At 34.2% G+C, this 22,891-nt stretch overlaps 1 non-coding gene across 1 annotated transcript; it reads right to left on the reverse strand.

Annotated features, from left to right (window-relative positions):
• Positions 1-21,361: 21,361 nt before the first annotated feature.
• On the reverse strand, positions 21,362-21,468 carry LOC141675674 (small nucleolar RNA R71). Its single transcript, XR_012556316.1, has one exon. It is a non-coding gene; the product is annotated as a small nucleolar RNA R71 (small nucleolar RNA).
• Positions 21,469-22,891: the final 1,423 nt, after the last annotated feature.

The raw sequence follows: 22,891 nt of genomic DNA on the forward strand, positions 1-22,891 counted from the left end.
TAATTATCCTAACTCTCGTCATTATCCATCTGAGGATGATCCTACCTCTTCGTCTTTGTAATTCCATGTTTCAACTAGTGTCTCTTTCAACATCATTTTAGAATCGCTTACTAACTTGACTTTCACAAGTATATCTGTCATTCCCGTGTTTTAACTTGAAGACCTTACTCAGAATTATTCCAAAAGCATCCGTTAAGGCAATATAGGCCTGCTACACGCATCCAGTACTAATTGTAAGTGGCCATTTCCCTCTGAGAATGGATCAAAGAGATTTTTCAGGTATCTCGATGCAGTCCATAAGTTCGGTGGCATGTGTGTGTAATTGAACATATGTTACCGAATATACTAGAGGTCTACGAGTACATATACGTAGTCTCTGACATCATTTCTACCGAAAAAAATCCACTGTAAACTCACTGGTTTATCCTTTTAGAAGGTTCTAAGATCAAACCATCGCTCGTTGTAATCTTACGCCGTTTAAGTGTAGACATGCCATCAATTCTCGGCGCTCTTGATCTCTAAGCTAAACCATAATAACCTTACAAATTAAACGCACTAATAATTTCATGTAGTGTACTTGTCTTATGATAACCTTCATATATTATATTCAAATCTTCCTTAATGGAAATAAAAATCCTCAAGGGTATATCGGACACTATCTCTGCTGAATTTGTTATTCATACGGTATTCAAATCCTCATTGGTAAAATGACACCTTCTACTAGTTTGGGTCAATAACCTCAACTGTATGTTAATAATTAGACTTCATGGTTTTCATATGTGATGCCCCCCTCATGGGCAACCTATAAAGAACAAAGAGTAACAAGGCTCGTGTTATCCAAATGAACATATGGTGTTGGTAATACCGTCTTTACTCCAAATGCCCTGGTCACTCAGCTCCAAGTTCTACATCCACATCCTTGCCAAATCATATATGATTCTAATTTTTTTTCTCATCATTCTAATCATCTCCAATGGTTCTATTAGTCACACTTTAATACCTCAAATATACACTTATCCTAACCTACACACTGGGGCTACATCCGGTAGTCCAATGATGAACTCTATATGAGCTTTTACGAAATCTCGCATTTATACAAACTCCTAACACTCTCATCTCTAAGTACTATAACTTATTGCTCTGATACCAATTCTGTAACGCCCCCAAATCCGGGGTCAGGAATCTGGGTCGTCACGCCATCCTTCAATCATGTATACCCTGTATTGATTCAATAATCCAACAGACCACAATCTCACACACACACAAGTTATAGCCTTAGAAACGATGTACAAAATGTAATCTTCTTTTATTACAACTCAAATATACTTTACAAGATCTTAAACCATTATTTGTAACCCCTACATGAAGTTACAATAATTACTACTCACATCTTACACCTATCTGACTACTCTGGCCCACCTGAGAAAAAAATGCAAGGGATCAAAAGATTCTCCCCATGATTTCAAGTGACTAAGTCCCACACCGGCATACTGGTAATCTGTTGTGTTGTGACATTTAAAAGAAATCAGGAGTGAGAAATGATGCTCAACCATAATTTACAAAACAGTTGGAAAATAACTGTTAAAATAATACTTCGTCGTATAATAGGATGATTTGAAAACTTGGTGATATACACCTTTCTCTCTTTAAATCAAATCAAATATTTTATATATATCAAAATATCTTTACAATGCTCTCGATAGTATTATCTGTAATTACCTTTATGGTAAACTCATCACCAAGGCTTGAGTTACGGTATTGCATCTCAATTCTAATTGGAAGAATATAGGACATTCATCGGAGCCACCGCATACGATGATCAGTCATAATATGGAAATTTGTAACCTATTCTACTAATAGAATGATGACATCTTCATATCCCGGTTATCACCCTTGCCGTATTCGGGCAATGTGTCCATTTCGAGTATCCATACACTTCACAGGTTCCTGAGTACACAGAGTACCTTCGCCTGCGGTACCTTTGGTAGTCTCCCTAGTACTCATCGTACTAGAGTCTACCCCTCCTAGTCCTTTGAAGAATCCTATCAATTCTCGAGAACTCGAACCACATCGAAATTCCCCAAGCGTTTTGCTTGTTGATAGAAAACATCTCATATGTTTATATATATGTACTTTCGAGAATTTTCAGAGGAAGTACGTAGATAATGTGAGTTGACCATTGTCAACAGATAAATAAATAAATAAGGCGGAGTTCCTTTTGAAACTATCATCAAAATATTTAAAATACGTCGAGATAATATTTTCGACGATCCGAAATAATTAAAATGATTTTCTGAATCTTCATAAAATATTTAAAATCAAGTCTTATTATTTTTAAATCATATTACATCATTTAATAACAATTATTAAATAATTAAATCTTGAATAATTATATTTTAAAAGAATATTTGAAATAATATTTCTCAACTAATATATGTTTAAATAATTAAAGTAATCTTTAATAAATATACATAATTGAGTTTGAAATAAATAATTATTTGAGAATACTCCTCTTATTTAAATGAATATCTCAATTAACATTCATTACTCGAGTAATTAAATATAGTCGAGGGAATACGATCTTTGGAAATTATTTTAAATATATTCGAGGTAATTTAATATTTTGCAATGGGCATCGAGTCCCTTGGAATAAAATAGCTACGGACTTTACTTGTCCAAAACATCTCCGGAATACTTTCGGGTTTTTAATTAACACATATTGACCGACTCTCGGTCTAAAATATATATGTCATGCTACTCTCTAGCATTAACATTTCTCAAATATAAACACCTCCGGAATACTTCCGGGTTTATTTAAACTTACATCGACCGACTCTCGGTCTAAATATATCATTTCAAATCCGGTATTTTTACTGTACCAAAATCACCATATCTTATTATTCAATATTTAACAATTTTTAAAACACCGTAAAACATTCATCATGCATATATTGCAGTGTTTAAAAGCAATCACAACACAACAGTTCTAAAAAGGTAGGGTTTGAAAACTTACATAGAGTCCAAGATACGTTTTCCGACTTCCTCTCGTTCCGGGTTTTCCAATCAACAAATATCATAATTTTAATCAGTATTCCTAATCCCATCACCGACTTATATTTCTAATATGTACAATACTTCATATATTTTAATATTCGACCGACTCGAAATAAGTATCAATCCTTGGTCGAAACGGACGGTCAAACTGGTCTTCGAGAGTTCACTTTACCGAATGTTACTATTACGTGACTCGCTCTCTAACATTTTTAATAAATCGAAAAATTTATATTTTAATAAGAAACCACCTCGAGGAGCTTCTTGAGTGCTTTTAATATTTATCATAAAATTTTCATTTTAATAAAATGAATTTAAATAGGTGAAAAGCATTTGAAAAATTCGGTCAACTACGAAGTGTAACTATTCATACCGCTTTCACTAAATTGTTGATTTCTCTTAAACCGTTAACTCAATTGACGCACCGTTTGCGCGTGCGCGATCTAGACAAAATTTATAACACATTAATTGAAAATGGTTTTCTAGTAACAGGGGTGAAAATCCCGAAGTGGCAGTTTTCTTGCAGTGGGTTGCGTTTGGTGTCTTTACTCCGCGTGACCTCGGCTCCGACATTTTTATAAAACTGAAAAATCAATATTTTTACTTGAAATTTTTACTTGACCTAGTTGCTAGGTAGTACTCTTGCTACTATTCATGCCACTATTCACTAGCTAGGTTACTATGCACTAGCTAGGTTATTATTCTTGCTAGGCTAGCTACTATTTAACCATGGTTACTTTCTTACCCTAGTTAGCTTGTATGATTAGCTTGGCTCGATACGTTTATTTATTCGCTTACGCATTTGCTTGGTCGCTTATTCGCTTTTTTAATAAATCTTTGTAAGCGGTTTTTTGGTAAATCCTTTCTTTTACGTCTTTTACTTGTATTCCTTGACGGTTCGTAGATACGGTCATTTTTCAAAGTTCATTTACTTCGAAAACTAATAGCGTTTATATAGACTTATTTGGTACGTATAATCATAATATCAACTCGGAATCTTAAATTAAAAACTCGTAGATGGTGTGGTCGCTAAAGTTTTTATTAAACCGCAAGGTTACTATTTATAAGGGTTTTTTGTCGGTGTCAAAAATTCGGGTTTTTACAGATAATGAGTCCCTAACTGAGACCTATGAGAGATTTCAAAAGCTGTTGAATGACTTATCTTTTGTCAACAAGGAATATGATTTAGAGGACTCAAACTTGAAGTTTCTACTTTCTCTCCCTGAAAAGTAGGACTTTAAGGTCACATCAATAAGGGACAACTATCAACTTGATGAAATACCTCTGGATGAGATCTATGGAATACTGAAAACTCATGAACTAGAGATGGAGCAATGAAGCAGGAGAAAAGGATCCAAGTCTAGACCAGTTGCAGTCAAAGATGAAGAGAAGCCAAAGGAGAAAGCTAGGAGAAAAGGCTACTCCAAAGGAAAAGCTATGATTGTAAAGTCAGATACTGAATTATAAAACTCTGATGATGATTCAAATATTGATAATGAATCAGATACTGACAGTGATCATGACAACAACGAAGACATGAAGAAAATGGCTGCTCTACTGGTTAAAAGCTTCAAGAAAATGGTCTACAAGAACTTCGAGAAAGGGAGAAGATTTTCCATAAGAGGTTCCATTTCTTCAAACTCTGATAAGAGAAACAACGAAAGAAATACTGATTGGAAGGAATCAAAATCTGGAAAACTTGATAAGTCAAAGGAAAGATGCTACAACTGTGATGAAATTGGACACTTTGCAGCTGACTACAGAAGATCCAAAGCTGAGAAGAAACAAGCCTTGATCTTAAAGAAGAAAAACCGGTATGATTCATCAGAATCTGATTATGAGGTCAACTATGCTCTCATGGAAAATGCTAATACTGACGTTGATAATACTGAATTAAAGGTACCTCAGACTACTCTTTCTTTTGACACTGATGATATCTATGAATTAAGATAGTTTCTTAAATCTGTGCATGTTAGTTATAGGGATCAAACCTTAGAAAATTATAGAATCAAGAGTGAAATCTCTGAGTTAAAGAAAAAGAATGATCACCTAGAAATTGAGTTTCTTTTTATGCTAAAAATTCAAAAATAAAGAGATAATGATGTTTATGTTAAAGAAACTTTTTTAGAAAAACATGCTTATGTAGAAAAGGAGTTAGCTAAAGAAAGAGAGGTTATTAAAATTTGGACTAACTCAGGAAAAATAACTCAGGAAATTTTAGAGAATGGCTGTTGGGGATCAGGATTAGGATATGTTGATAGATCGAATTCTAATAAGAAAATTAAAAAAGAAACTGAGAAAAATAAACCAGGAAGTAATACAAAGGTCAAATTGAACAAGGTTCAGTTGAAGACCATTAAGTTTAATCCAAGTGTTGATGCTGTTAAATCAGTTAATGAGGTAGGTTCAACCTTAGCATCTAGATCAAACTTAATTACTGATAAGAGTGAACATGTTCACAAAAAATTAGTAAATATTGGTTTAATGACTAAGAAATAGCTCAAGCAAAAGCTGAAGGATTTACACATGAAAGACAAGGAGAAAAGGCCTAGGAAAAATGGAAATGGCAAGGTAGGTGTTAATAAGAATGGTAATTATGTAACTCCTCCCAATGCACCTAGAAAGGCTTGTTTGAAATGTGGTAGTACTAATCATCTTGCTAATTCTTGCAGGAAGAATAAAGAGATAAATATTGTTCCTTCCAAATCAGAGTTTAAGATTAGAACAGTTGGATATAAACCACAGAGTCCTTGTTTTGATTGTGGTAGTATTTGGCACTCTATTTATACATGTAAAGAGTATCACAGTTTATATTATGATTATTATAAACTGAAACCCTCTTTAAATAAAGCAAAATCTGTTTCTGCATGTGTAAATACTAATAGTAAGGATGTTAATATAAACTCTAATAAAAAGTCTTTTGCTGCATATGTTAACAAACTTAAAAAGGAGAAAGGATCCAAGCAAGTTTGGGTCCTTAAAACACTAACTGATTTCAAATACTGATTGCAGGGTAACAGGAGGAATACTCTAGTGTTGGATGGTGGATGCTCCGGACACATGACTTGTTATAAGTCCCTGCTATCAAAAATTGGAGGAGAAAGCTGTCCCAAGTGATTCTTATGGAGATGGCAACTTAGTAAGAATCTTGGGATATGGAAAAATTAAAGTTGGAAATGTCATCATTAAAAATGTAGCTCTGATTGCAGGACTCATGCATAATCTAATTAGTGTAAGTCAAATCTGTGACATAGGTTATCATGTGAATTTCTATGAGGAGCATTGTGAAATTGTCATTAAGACTGATAGCAAGATTTCAATGACTGGTGTAAAACATGGTAGTTTATATGAAGCCAGGGTCTCCACAAAAACTGATAAATCAGAAGTTTGTCTACTTAGTAGCGCATCTGTGGATGAGCAAGTTCCTGACAGAAAGTGGTAACCTTAAAGGTGCAAGAGCAACCTTTTCCTTATCCTTATACATCAAATCAGAAAAAGGCCTTTTATGAGCTTAAACACTGATACAATTTGTTTAGAAGGGATTGGGGTATCAGGGAAACAAATATTGAAAATTAATTGAGACTTATGGATTGCAAAATCAATAAAGTGCTAGGTTACAGGCTATTACTGTTGGAAAACCCCTGTAGCTAACCCGAGCACTACAACCCAAACACTTCCTTAAACAAAATTTACCTCAGGCGCCTCCCAAAAGGCACCTATTATAAAAAGAAAGAAAAATTAAAGATTGATGCTAGAGTTATTGTTTCTATTGAGAACCCACATGCCATAATTTTCCAGTCTGCTAGGCCTTCTGGTCTGAGAGAAGTTTTGAATTTTGCTCAGGATACTGCTGCAAATGCTATTGCTGGAAAATATAGTGGTTCTAAAGTACAAGATTCTCATTCTTCTTAACATTTAGAAATTTTTAAGAGAAATCTTGTACTTTTTGAGTCGATTTCAGAGGATGAGGACAATACTACCTTATCATCAAAAGTTAAGAAGCTAAATCCAGATTCTACTCAGAGTCCAGTTGTATTATAACTAAGGAGAGCACATCAAATCCTGAAGTTGTAAATACTGATTCAAGCCCGAGTCCAAGGATCAAGAAGAAGTTGGTCAAGTCCTACTATGCTCAACAAAAACTGAAGCTCAAACAGGAAATAGCTGAGGAGGGACAAGATGTATATGTGTCAGCACACCCAATTACTGATGCTCATGGAAATTTATCTGCTGATACACCTGTAACAATCTCTGATTCTCCAGTAAAGATGAAAAGAATAGTGAGGGAGGTCACTCATGAACAAGTGTAGAAGATAGCAAAGAGGCTGCAGAAACAAGGAAAGTTTCATGGATCAAGCACACAAGAACCTGTATCTCAAAGAAATGCCGCAACTACAACTCTGAATCCTGATCTAGTCACACAAGAACCTACATCTCAAAGGGATGTAGTAGACATTGCACCTCTTATTGAAAATTCAATCCAAGACTGGCATGAAGCAGTTGCTAATAAACTCCATGCATAAGTTGCTCAAGTTAAAGATTAATGTCAGAAGCTTGATCCTCACAGATTCAAGCAAACCGTTGGTTTTAAACTTAGAGCAGCACATGAGTCAGATACTGAAACTGAGGAGAAGAGTACACAAGAAACTGGGTTTCAAAGTAATCCATCAACTTCTGAATCTGCAGCCCCACAAGAACCATTGCCTCAAAGTGGTAATGAAGGTATGACTCTTGGTCCAGTTATCTTGGCAGTTGATACTGAAGGAAGAATACATCCAACTCCACCATCTGCTGATATTCTATCAGTACCTCCTTTGGATGCTATTTTGAAAGATGAACCTTCAGAAGCACAAGTACATATACTGATCTTTCTTTATCAGCATTTAATTTAAATCCTGATATTTTTGTTACAGTTTTTGTTAGTTCTATAAGTCCAGATGTAATGACCATGTCTAGTCCTTTACAAAAGGATATGCCTAGTCATGTGACCACATATAACTCTTCTCAACCACCTCTTATTTCTGCAGGACAAAATTTTCTGAGCCTTTCATATGAGAATGAGAGAAAAGATCTAGAGAAAAATAGAATTAAAGAGAGGCGAGATCCTTACCTGGAAAAAGGAGAGGTAGATGATCCTTGTGAGGAAACTCTAACTCTTAAAGGTCATGAGCTGAGTGTAGTGAGAAGTAGTGAGACTACTTTAAAAGAATATAGAGATTTAAGTGGTTCTTTACTTGATATTGCAGGTGCTCAGAGTATTAAAGAAACAGTTGCTGATATCCAGCCTATAGTCCCTTCAATAAAATCTGATGCATCAAATGCTGATAATTTTCCTGCTGTTCTAAGTACCGATACTTTCATATAGTCCACTTATATTTCTATTCCATCCACTAGAATTTTCCCTATTCTTGCTGATGTTCAAGAAAAAGAATAGTCCACTCAAATTCACCCCATAATTCCTGAATCACCCCACCACTCTACGACACTAATGTTTTGGATATAATGTTGAAGCTCCACTTCACATGGCTACCATTCATGAAGATATAGAGTTAAATGCTGATGGTATGGTTGTTTCTGAATCAGCTGGATTACATACTTCACCAATTCCTGATTTTCTTTTAAATGTTGATGCTGAGGATGAAGTAGCACAGTTAGTTCGGGAACCAGTTGCTAATGAAGAATTTGTACATGAAAATGAGCCTAGTGATGGAGAATATATTGTTGAATTAAACATCAATGTACAATTAGATCCTGATAAAGATCTTGATGGGATTATCTTTCCTGAAGGCATGTCAAAAATAGAAAAACAATTGAGATTAACTGAGCTGGGTGCTAAGAACAGTAAAGAGTTTTTGATGCAGAATGGACTTCTAAATGGAAGGATGCTTCACATCCTATCTTTATTGCTAATGTCTCTTGACATTTGCAGACAACAGAGAAGACCATTACAAATCCTGATATCCTGACTCATCTCAAAGCTTCTACACTGTTAATCAAAACAGTTCAAAATACTCAGTCTCAAGCTAATTCTTATATTGACAAACTCAAGGAATCCTTCTTGGAAACCAAAATTACTACTTCACATGAGATGACCAAGCAATTGAGGCATATCCTTACTAGACAAGACAAGCTGGAAGCCAACTAAGCTAAATTGGAAGCTACTCAAGAAAAGATGTCTAGTCAGTTGGATGAGGTACAACAGTCTTTGGAGCTTATTGTTTCACTCTTACTTGATGATGATGTCAAAAAGGGGAGAAAGTTTAGAAATCTAAATGCAAACAACTCTAACTAAAAGATGCTGATGACAAAGATGATGGTCTTGATGGAGGAAGTAAAAGAGGTAAAATGGAGATATTTGGAAAGAAGGTGGAGAACTAGTTGGTACTTCTAAAATCACTGGTGGCAAATCTAGAAAAGGTGGATAAAGAGGGAGAAATGGAAGACAACAAAAGCTGAATATGACTATAAAGCAAACTCTGATAGTCACAAATGCTAATGAGGACCAAGGCATTTTGGACATAGAAGCTGGTGCTCAAGCAAGTCAGTTTTTACAGAAATTGAAGTTTAAAGGTAAAAAAGACAACTTTATTCTACAAGGATCCTAAAATACAAGCATTTGATTCTGAGGTGACTAGAAGAATTTTTAAAAGGGAAAATCCAAAAGTTGATCTTCAACAATCAAGGCTTATGAGATCAGTAACTGTTGATACTGTCTCACCATATGAAGATATTCCTAAACAAAAACTAACCAAGGGTGTAGTAATCAAGGAAATCAGCCAAACTAAAGTCAAAGGACCTGTTCTAAGGTCTTAAGCTATATCAAATGTTGATAAGAGTTATAAGGGAAATAAGAAGATTGGTGAGAAGTCTAAGTCCAAGCCTAAGTCAAAATCCAAGAAGAAATCAACATCTACTAAAAATCAAATACTGATAGATCCAGTCTATTCAGTAAGTCAAGCTCATGATGATGCTGATGAAGGGAATTTTTTTGAAAAAGAAGCTAATCAGCTTCACAAGAAGAGAAAGGTTATTCCTGGATCTGATTGGGCTGAGAAGTTGCAAATAATTCCAACCACTGACAATGCTCAAGTTGGAGAAATTACTGCTGAAGTTTAACCAGTCACAACCACTGATACTACTCAAGTTGTTGACAGTGCAATTTAAGAAATAAAAGTTGATTATTCAAATCCTAACAAGAACTTAAACTCTGATTCAGAAGGATTAAACTCGGATAAGCCAGAGTTAACTCTTGAATAAAAGAAGAAACTACTATGGGGAAGCAAGACACATGCACCTAAAAGATATTCTTCTGAGATGATCAATAAGATATATAGTGGTAACTCACAGTCTAGAAGAGCTGGAATAAGAGGTGGTTTAGGACTTCCAAATGCTGGTACTTATACAAGTAATGCTTTGATTATAAGAGAGCCTGGAAATCTGACAGGGATGGGAGAAAATGTAAAGCTTGAAGATTTACAGAAGATCATATCTGTCAGATAGTACTTTATGTGTTTGATACTAACATGCCTAAGGAAAAGATGCTATATTTTCTGGAATCTAGTAAAGATTGAAGATTTCACAAGAGCAGATGAGAGATAAACCATGGAAAGAGTTGGAATAGGTCATTACATTACTCAAGATAATCAACCCTACAACTTCCAGATGGTCTGCTTATCTCAAGGACCTATTATATAGGAAATGGTGATGAATGACTTACAAGTCAAAGTACACTCCAAAATATATTGATATATCTGAAAATACTGTTGATATGCCTATTGGAGAAGCCAAAGTGATCATTTCTTTAGGAGTACAAGTTCTTACTTTTAATCCTGATGGTAAGAAAGTTGGGTTCTTGGACTAGATGACTTATCAGTTAGAAGATCTAATCAACATGACCTCAGAGTTGCTATCTATTAGAATGATGAATCTACAGAAGAGCTCAAGGATATAAAACAGAGGATGGAGATGTATTTAAATATTCTTAAAGCTAATCTACTTAAGAAATTCTTTGATGATGCTACTGGATTTACTGGAGTTCAAGACTGAAGTTAAAGTTTGAAGGCACTGGTTGTAAGTTAGAATACTTGTTTGTATTTTTGCATTTAGATAGTTTTGACATAATCAATTAGGAACTTGTACATATTTACATAATGCACAAGTTGGGGGAGATTGTTAGAAGAAATTAATGACATCAGTATTTAAACTATCAGAGTTTAATGATCGGCATTTGATATCAGTATTTGATAGTTATGACATCATCAACATTTACCATCAATATTTGTTGATCAGCTTTTGTCATCAAGACTTACTCATATAGTTATCTATCGAGCTGGAAACTAGGAGATATCAAAGGAGGATATATTTGCAGAATATATGTCAGTGTAGGACTTTACTTATTGTAGCAATCAATAAATGAATATGTTATATGATTCCTTATTATTTTGTAATAGGATTCGTTATTGATTATGTAATTGTGCTGTATATAAGCACATATTAGGTTTAAACTTTGTATGTAACAAATTGTTATATCATTCATATAACCTAGCAGCTCTTAAAGATAATTTATCATCCTTTAAGAGAGTATTGTAAACAATTTTTATACATCAATAATAAAAACTATTGATTCAATTGTGCATGTTATTTCGATTGATTGTTTAACTGTAGTCACCCCCTCTATAGTTCATTAAAGGCCTAACATATTATATTATTGTCAAATACCTACTGTCACTTTATGATCAAATTTATGCATAAAACTGACATGTTCATTTCTTCCTGAATATCATGTTTTATTTCAAATGCAAATGCTTTAAAATTGGTTATATACTTATGATTTCATAATGACGATTCTTTTGAAAATAATTTACCCTATGTGAACTTTAAAGTCCGGTATGGGGATTGTACGTGGCAGCTCTCTCGTATAATCCAGAGCGTTATACACTCCAATCGAAGAAAATGTTTTATATAAAAAATGTCAAATGAGATTATTATTGCAAATGAAAGCAGGTTTGAATGAAAGAACTATTTGATGTTTTATATAAAGAAATGTCTTGATTTAACTATTTTGAAACTAAGATTCCTGAATTAAAGGAAAATTTTGATGAAAGGACAATTTGGAAAGGAAATATTGATAAATAAAGATTTTATGAAATTTTTAAGAAAAGAGAAGTTTTTATGAGATAATGATTTCTAGAAAATATTTGTAATATTGGGTTTTTCTAAGATCATTGTAATATGGATTATAGTTAGAAATTTTATTTTATTATATTGAATAGTTGCTTGCTGAGATCTTGTAGCTCATTCCGTGTTTTTCAAACCATGACAGAGAAGCATAAAGTTGGAAAGAATTAAATGAAAGTTAGAAAGAACGTTAGCAATGGACTTCTGCAAATAGTCAGGCTCGCGGTGCCTCCTCAGGTAAGGATTTTTTGGTAGACTGCCAGTGGAAATAATTTTCTTTGTTTGATTTATAGATAGAGGCTTGTTTCATACCATTATCTATTAAAGATCCAAATTAGTATAATAGGTTGTTATATTATTTTATTATTATTTTCAGAACATATGTATAATCTTATTGAGTAGTGACTCCCCGATCTAGACCCCGGATCGAGAGGGCGTCACAAATAATGTAATTTATGATATTAGAATTGTGAATAATGATAAAACGACTCATTGGAGAAAACATGTTTAACAAGAGAATAAATTTTCAACTTCTAAATCTTTTATATTTTGTTAGGAATATATTGTGAACTTGATGATAAGTTAAACAAAATACCTTAGTAGATTTAACTTAGTGAATTTTGTAGCTCTCGACAGATGCTCTAATATAGTCCTGACGAATGAACTTTATAGTCCCGACGGATGACAATTTGACATCCATCGAGAGTGTAGCTTATGTAACAAATAAGTACTGTAGCACATTCCTGCAAACAACATGTTTTAGTCTAGTAGATTCTGTAGGATTCTCTAAGTCATGTTGACTACGAGATTGATATGCAGAATAGGTTGGCTAATTGTAAATATGAGATATCTTGTAAATTCTGTATAAGTGAAATAGAGTCAAGTGATAGATAGACTCTGGAAGGATGATCTACAAGGCTCCCAATCGATGATCAACATATTCCCGATGGATCTTCAACATAATCTTGACAGATGATCTTATTCAAAATAGTTGTTGATAGTGACAACACAGTCACAAGCGTCGGGTGTTTGCAAAAGGAATGTGACAGCCTATTAAGCAGACTTTTGAGAACAAAGAAGCATTACCATTTTCATGCAACTAAGAAGATGTTCAAAGATGTTGGAATAAACTAATGATGTAGCATGGATTTAGACTAGATATAGTTTTGTTTTATTATCTTGTCTTAATATCATGTAAACTTGGTGATATATAAACCAAGTGTAGCAAGTAGAATAATTAACTAAGCAAACTTATTTTTAGAGAATCATATCAAGCTGTATTCTATAAGAATTTCTCAGTAGTTTTGTTTGTTCAACTTGTAAAGCAGCTGTGAGCTATTCAAAGCTTCACAGAGTTCTCAATCTAATATATATATCCTTGGTGGATACTTTCAAATCCACCAGAAAGTTTTAAAACTTGTGTTTTATTACTTAGTGTTTTGATTTCTATTACTCTTTCATTCCGCACTATAGCAAATCAAACAATGTTATATATATTAAGTTAGAACAATTTTAAAATCTCAAAAAGTAGCCAGAATTACATTCAACCCCCTTCTGTAATTCTTGTTATATTGTTTAGGGAGTAACATATTTATTTATTATTATCACTAAAAAATACAAAAAAATGAAATAATTTTTTGTTTAAACATATATTTTCATTATGAAATCATTGCAAATGGAGTTAAAAAGTTCTAATTTTCTGCATACATGGTAACTTCGAAGTAATATTAACATCCATACGGTTGGGTCATTGAAATGAAATTTATAAAAAATGTGTTGTTTAGCCCTAATCTAACCCCTTAATTCTGATTATATGTAATAAAATAATTAATAGTTGGTAGGAAACGTAACTAGTTGGTAGGAAACGTAACTAATCATTTCCTACCGCTTCTTGGTAGGAAAAATCATGTGGCATATAAGCCAATCACAAGCCAACACATTAGTCTATTAGTGCTGAGTAGACAAGCTTATTTCTTATACCATCAAAGTAGGACTCATTTCCTACCAACGTTGGTAGGAAATGAGATGCACAAAACCTATTGCGGTAGTGCGGTAGGAAATACTTTGCTTAAAACGACGTCGTTTTATGAGTGACAGACTTGCTGGAAAAATGACATGGAAAAGTAGGTCCACCTTTATCCATTTCCTACCACCATCGGTAAGAAATGACTTTCATTTTCTATCGAGTACGTAATTTGTAGGAGAAGTTCCTTTTACTTAAAAATCGGGAGAAAATGGTTGACAGGAAATGTGCCGGTATGAAATGTTCGGTAGTAAAAGCCTATTTTTCTTGTAGTGTAAGTTAGGTAACATAATTTAATTGGTACCTTTCATTATAAATATAAAAATCTCAGCATGTATAAAAATCACTACCAACAATAATAAATTAATTCATCAATAAGTAAGAATAGATAAGGATCACTGTGGTGAGATATCATGCTAGCATTCGATAAAATTGATCGAACTGCATGTAAACTGATCTGGACACCCAGTATGGTTTTCAAAAATAAATATTCCTATCTATGAAGTACTCCATAGACATTAGATGGGTATATATAATAGTACAAATTTATTTTGGACCTTTATTGGTAATGAATACATTTCTTTTATTTTAAAGAAAAACCCTAATAAGACGTACCATGATAGTTTTGTTTTTGTTAGATTAATTTAAAAAACTCGTATCTTATTTGAAACGTGATTGCGAGATATTGAATGAATTATTTGTGAGACATTAATTTTGGCTAAATTTAGCAATAGAGCATCAAAAATACATTGCAGGCACAAAATATTCATTTATAAAGATTCGACTTTCATTTATAATTCTGGTTTCATTAAAATATTTCATGACTCAAAATATTTATAAGTACAAAAAAAAGTCCGAGTTTTCAAATTCTCAAAATTATATATAAAAAAAGATGATTGCATTTTTAAAGACCGGACATTTGGCTGAATTTTTTAATACACATTTCTAACGTTCACATACTTTCTAAAATATGAAAGTATAAATTTGATTCAATTAACTTCCAATTTTTCAATAATTCATCTTCGTAAAATTATTCTATTTTTACAACACTTGTTTATATTGATTATGATGATAATTGATCTAAAATTGAGTGGAATTAGCGGTAGGGATGTTAACGAACCGAGATGTTCGCGAACAAGATCGGGCTCGGCTCGTTAAGGCTACAAGAATCCAGTCAATAGATATCATTTTCTGGCTGATGTTTATGTTGTTTGGCAACTGATGTTGATGTCGGTGATGTCTATTCTAGGCATTGGTCATACACCAATGTCTCCGACCCCATTAGACATCATTTCTAGAAGACTAGCTGATATTTATGCATTGATCTTTCACAAAAAATGATAGAAATAAATAATTTTATAAATAAATTACACCTAGTACAAGATATTAAACATGTAATGTCATATGTTTTTTGCCATATACACATCATTTCTTTTATTTTAAGTGATGTATAAACCTATGTTAGACATCAGCTTCTTTCATAAAAGATGATGTCTATCTGTTTCTAGACATTAATTTTAAAATAAAAAAGGTGATGTCTATTTGGCCAATTAGACATCGAGTTTTACAAAAATAAAATGATGTCTATTTTCCTTTTAGACATCAATTTTTATTCATGGGAAGTTATGTTAAAAATACATTTCAACAATATTAAAATGTTTTATATGCATAATTTGAAGCATTATTTAAACCAACAACCACCACGTCAAAAAAAAATCAAAACCATAAGCAAACAATGAACTAACTAAACACTTATATTAACCAACATAAATACCAAGTATCTAGTTTTATTACATAATCATTCAAAACCAAACAAAGAGCTATTGACCTTACTGTATATAAGGCCAATATTAATCATTAGTAATTTTTTTGTCATCAATTATAGCAGTGTATTAAATGGCTACTTAGAGGGTATCATCCTTTTGCATTGTACTTTTGTACCAAAGAAATTTTTCATTATGAGCCTAGGAGTTGATACAAAAGTACAAATCTCTTAACAGAGCTCTCATGTATGTGATGTCTTATTACTAAAAGAACAAATATCTTAATAGAAATTAAATAAAAACATAAAATAATCTCTAATATTGAAATTAAGCAAAAAATGCTACAAGATATAAATACTAAGTGGCTTAAATCCAAGATTATAGGATACTTGCCTATGTTGTACGTCATGATTTTGTCTAACATAGTCATCACTAATGGAGCGTATCACAATCATCACTAAAGAAGTTTCTGTATATTTATTTAAACATCTAACTCAGTATTATTGTAGCAGCTAACAAGAATAAGATAGAGCAAATTTACAAGTAGATCATTCAAGAATTACGTGTAGAAATTGTAAGAAAATATATAAGAGAACCTATTCAATCTTGAAAATATATTGATTCTATATGTCGCAATTGTTATTAGATAAAAAAACAATTTTGTACAGTTGTAAACAAGTAGAACTCCAAGAAAACATAAATTTTTAATGAAAATAATATGGGAAAATGATGTTATCCGGGTTTGTTTATAATTAGCTACACATCCTTATCTCACATATATTAAACAATTACATCTAAATGTACCGTAAATATACAAATGAAACATAGGCTCCAAATCCTCTACATGCTTTGTATCTAACAACAATACGATGAAGAGTAAAATCAATTGTAATAGTCCACAAAATAGAAGCAACAGAGTGTTATATCCCTGGGCATAACTAAAGAACCTTCTAGACGGATCCATGTGATAACCAAAAAGTTACCTAGTCACAAACACAAACTAACATACAAATTTAATCATATAACATACAAACACCAGTTTAATTCGAAAATAGAGATGAGATAAGCTTACAAAGCTTAACAACCGAGCTTTAGTTGAGTTGAGATGATGAACACAAAGAGATGGTGAGATGGTGAGAAGAGGTGAAATGAGTTGAATCGAGATGTTGAGGTGAGTTGTCGAGGTGAGAGTGAGAGGGGAGAGAGAGGATTGTTTAGTCAAAAGAGGAGTGTTTATTTGTTATGTCTGAAGAGGGAAAATAATAGGGGAATCAAAATATTGGCTAATGAGCAGAGTAAAAAAATAGGATACTTTCAATACGCATTTCTAACGTTCTGATACTTTGTAAAATATGAAAGTATAAATCTGATTGAATTAACTTCGGATTTTTCAATAATTCATCTTCGTAAATTTATTCAATTTTTACAACACTTGTTCATATTGATTTTGACGATAATTGATCTAACTTTGAGCAGAATTAGCGGGATTTGGTTACACTGTCAAAATTCACAGAATTTTAAAATTAAAATTTTAAAACAGTATGAAATAATTTGGGTTCGGGTTCGGTCTTCAGGACATAATTGGGTCCCATTAAACTATATTACAGGCTCCCTAAAATCTAATGTTTATATCTATATAACCTTAAAGGCTACTATTACCCATATAAGATTTACCCATAAATTTACCCATGACCAATGATCCATTTTATTTTTTTACACATAAAACTTTACATTATACACATATCCATGAATCTTTCATATTTAAATTCATTAAAACCTATTTAGAAACTAACCTAATATACACCTAACCCACTCCCCGATTGTAGCAACTAAATAGTACGTTTAAATTTTTTTGAATTGTTCTCTCTTAGACTGATGCATAACTCCAACCTCCTCTGATCTTCTCATTCGTTCCATGCTCCGGTGATCTGCTGTTAATTCTGGATCCACACTCTCAGACAACCTCTGCAAGGACTTCACTTATAGGTTTTTTTTTCATTATGAAAATCATTATGCACGTTAACTGTTATCTGATTTGTTTGGTTTGTGTCTTTATCCATAGCTTTGAAACGTTTGATTCGTAGCCAAGATTCATCAAATCAATACGTAAATCAATCTTCTATGTTGCAGCCCATCCCAAGTTTGAATGTTCCTGACTCGACGGGTATTATATCTTTCTTTGTTTTTTGTTATCGTATGTAGATTTGAATCTAAATCATGTTCTTATATTCGTTCCATGAACTTAGTTGTTAAACATAGAAATATTTGTGTTGGCCAAGAAAATCTCAGTCCCAGTGTTACAATTTCAAATATACAGACACCAGGTTTTGTAGTATTGTCTGGTAAATTTTCCATATCATACATATCTTATCTGTTACATAAATTAATTTTGAAACTCATGTGTAACATATGCATTTCGTAGTGGGAATTAGGTCTCATTTACAGCCATTATTAAATAAGACAAATGTATTGCGTGATCCCCCCCACAAACCTTCTAACTTTGTTGTTGATGTTTCGTCTAATAGAAGCAGCAGATCTTCCTTCACATGTATGTGTCGTTTATTTACAAATGTTTCGTGCATATGTTCACTTTTTGTACCAACGTTCTGTGCAGATGTATGCTGTTATGTATAATTTTATTTTCTATGATATTTGTTGATTGGTAGATTTGAAACGTATGAGCAGAAGTGTGGGATTGAAACCTATTGGTGGATCAAATAACACTCCTTGCAGTGTACCAATTTCACCTATTTCGGGGATTACACTTCAAGAAAATAACACTCCAACTGCCAAGAACATGGAACAACCTGCTACATTGTCAGATATTACCAATGCGGCGTGTATGTTATATTATAACTTGATACCGAAATTAAGAAGTTTGTATGTTCTGTTTCCTTTTCTATATGTTTAACATTACATTGTGTTATTGTTTGCATCTATAAAATGTAGAATACGTGGTCGCAATATTGAGAAGATTTTTACACACCCCATGTGTATGTTGTCTTTTAATAAATCTGTTTTCAATAAGTTGTTATGATTTCCTATTACACTATTGCCCCTAATCAGTTTTATTCCATTACTAACAATGTATATCAATAACTCTGTATGTTGTTTTTTTTGTTCAACAATCATCTTTTTCGGGAATTACAGGTGTAGAAAATAACAGTGTAGCGGTGAAGAACACAAAATAATCTTCTACGCCTTCAGATACGAACGGTACCTGATAAGTGGCATTTTATACCACTTAGAACGTCTTAAAATGGCTTAAATTGGTGTCTTGAAATCAAGTATTTTGTGTATTTGATGTGTTTTTCTAGTGTTTATGCATTTCAGGGTATTAGTTGCATTTCGGAGGAGGAATCATCAAGAATAAGCCTTGGCATGTGTTCACCATTGCGAGAGGAAAAGAACGGGCAGATTACGGCGAAGAAACGGAGCAAACCTGGAATTTTTCCAGTAGGGTCCTGCGCGCCCGCGCAGCAATGCTGAGCGGCCGCGCAGCAGCCTTGCGCGCCCGCGCAGAAATGCTGAGCGGCCGCGCAGGGTCGGGGAAAAAGCTAAATTATTTTAGACTTCTACTTCTGTTTGGCTTCCAACTTCTATGTAATCTGAGTTTTATGGGACTATTATATAAGTAGATTTGAGACGTTTTCACAGAGAATAAGAAGGAGATTATGTTTTAGATTGTGTTTTGCGCAAGAAGCGAAGGAGATAAGGAAGAAGACCGATTTAGCACAGCGTAACGAAGAGGAAGCATATTTTCTTGTGATTCTTGTTTCGTTGTAACGTTGGATGCTAGTTTTCTTGCTCTGACTTATTTACTCTTGTGACGTACTCTGTTTTAATATAATTAGTTTAGTTATTATTCTCTTGTGTTGTTTATCATGATTTCATATGAACCCATGATGGCGATAAGTTCTATTATGGGCTAATCGTGATCATGGGGTTGCAACGAATTTATTATAGAATTCTTTAGTTAATTGTTTAATACTTTAGTGTGTGATGATTGCATGATATCTAGTATTGGTTGTGCGTATTCGTCTTATATGCGTCGCGAACATATAAGATAGGGTGTTAATCTCTTGTGAAGCGACGGTGGATCTTGAGATTTAGAACTTGCCATGCTAGCATAGGTTCATGTACGTTGAGCATGATTAGTGGGTAATTCTAACAGTTTTATTTGCCCTATGTAATTAAAAAGAATAACTTGTGCTTAAATCGTTGTGTTGTCAATTTCTGTAGACATATAGGAACTCAACATAATTGATGACTATTCAACTTCTATCTTAATTGTGGATGTTTGGTAGAATGGTATTAGTACAATGAAAGTTGGCTTTTATCAGTTTCGTGTTATTCGATTAATGTCATCACTGTCACATGCTAAAGGTAATAACAATGGCTATAGAAGGAAGTAATAATGAAGTTGTGATCTCATGAGTGTTTTATTATTGATAAATTGAAGTGTTAGTTAAGTGGTTAATTAAGTAGTTAATTATAGTTAATATTTAATCAACAATGTTAAGTGTTATCTTAACATTGGGAAGTAATCATACATTGGTGAGTGAGTTTAATTAGACATTAACTTAGTCTGAGTCTCTGAGGGAACGAACTAGAAAGTATTCTATATTACTTGCGAACGCGTATACTTGCGTGAATATTAGTGCGTGATTACGCCCTAACAAGTTTTTGGCGCCGCTGCCGGGGACTCGGCGTATTTGTTTAGTTTATATACTTACCATCATTGGTCATTAGGACTCAGTGATTAGGACGTAGTAGTTAATTACTCTTTTCGGTTGTGTTTCAGGTACTTTAGCAAGCGTTTATGCAAACTCGTTCTCGTGCTCGCAAGAGGACCTTAGATACAGCTGAGGAGAAAGACGAAGTTCTTGATACTCCGGAGAAGTTAGATTTTGAGGATTCGGATTCAGGAACTGAGCAGAAAGAACCAGTAAACATGGGAGATCGTATTGTTCAAGCTGATCCAGCTCTTATGGATTTTTCTCGGCCTAAAATTGATGACATTCAGTCAAGCATCCTTCATCCGGCTATTCAAGCTAACACCTTTGAAATCAAGCCGGGCACTATTCAGATGGTGCAGAATTCTGTTTCTTTTGGAGGAGCGGCAACTGAAGACCCCAACATGCATATAAGGAATTTTGTCGAGATCTGCAGCACTTTTAAGTATAATAGCGTGACTGATGAGGCTATCAAGTTGAGGCTTTTCCCATTCTCACTGAGGGATAAAGCTAAAGACTGTTTACATTCTGAACCAGCTGGGTCCATCACTACGTGGCAAGATCTTGTGCAAAAGTTTCTGGTGAAGTTTTATCCAATGGCAAAGACTGCTGCTATGAGGATTGCTCTTACTCAGTTTGCGCAGCAACCTACAGAATCTATGTGCGAGGCTTGGGAACGCTACAAGGAAATGTTGAGAAAATGTCCACATCATGGAATGCCGGATTGGATGGTAATCACTGGTTTTTATAATGGTTTGGGGGCCCAATCTCGGCCCATGCTTGATGCAGCAGCTGGAGGCGCCTTATGGGCTAAAAGCTATACTGAGGCGTATAATCTTATCGAGACGATGGCTGCAAATGAGCATCAAAACCCAACTCAGAGGATGACGACAGGCAAGGTAGCAGGTATTCTGGAAGTTGATGCAGCCACCGCTATTGCAGCCCAGCTCCAAGCGCTATCAATGAAGGTTGATTCTTTGGCTACGTATGGAGTTAATCAAATAGCTATGGTTTGTGAGCTTTGTGCAGGTTCTCATGCTACGGATCAGTGTTCTCTTGTCAACGAATCTGTTCAGTATGTGAATAATTATCAGCGACAACAGCAGCCTGTGCCAGCGACCTATCATCCTAACAACAGAAATCATCCAAATTTCAGCTGGGAAAATAATCAGAATGCTATTCAGCCACCATATCAGCAAGGAGTAAGTAAACAGTTTAACCCACCTGGATTCCAGCAACCACAGCAGTATGCTACAAGGCAATCATATCCTTAACAGGGAAGTGCAGCTGCACCTACTAGTGCTGATTTTGAGGAACTTAAGCTGTTGTGCAAGAGTCAGGCGGTTTCTATCAAGACCTTGGAAAATCAAATCGGTCAATTAGCCAATGCAGTGCTCAATCGTCAACCTGGCACTCTTCCCAGTGACACGGAAGTACCAGGCAGGAAGGAAGCTAAAGAGCAAGTCAAGGCTATTACCTTAAGGTCTGGAAAAGTAGCTGATGCTGAAAAGGCAAAAGAAGTCGAAGCTGAAGTTAGAGATGAAGAATCTAAGCAAAAGGAGAAAGTGGCGGAACCAAAGAAGACTACTGTTGAACACACTCTGCCTGAAGCTAATACAGGGGAGAAACAGCTCTATCCTCCACCACCTTTTCCTAAGAGATTGCAGCAACAAAAGCTGGATAGACAGTTCGGGAAGTTTCTGGAGGTGTTCAAGAAACTTCACATCAATATACCTTTCGCTGAGGCTCTGGAACAAATGCCTAGTTATGCGAAGTTTATGAAGACTATTCTTTCAAGGAAGGTGAAACTGGATGACCTTGAAACCGTTGCTCTCACGGAAGAATGCAGCGCTGTTCTGCAGCAAAAGTTACCACCAAAACTAAAAGATCCAGGAAGCTTCACCATTCCTTGCACCATTGGCAATCTAACTTTTGACAAGTGCCTTTGTGATTTGGGAGCAAGCATTAATCTGATGCTGTTGTCGATCTTTAAAAAGCTGGATCTCCTTGATCCAAAACCCACATACATGTCGCTACAATTGGCTGACCGTTCCATTACTTACCCAAGGGGCATAGTTGAGGATGTGCTCGTCAAGGTGGATAAGCTCTTCTTTCCTGCAGATTTTGTTATTCTGGATTTT

The sequence above is a fragment of the Apium graveolens genome, chromosome 7 (assembly GCF_009905375.1).
Source record: "Apium graveolens cultivar Ventura chromosome 7, ASM990537v1, whole genome shotgun sequence".
Lineage (NCBI taxonomy): Eukaryota > Viridiplantae > Streptophyta > Magnoliopsida > Apiales > Apiaceae > Apium > Apium graveolens.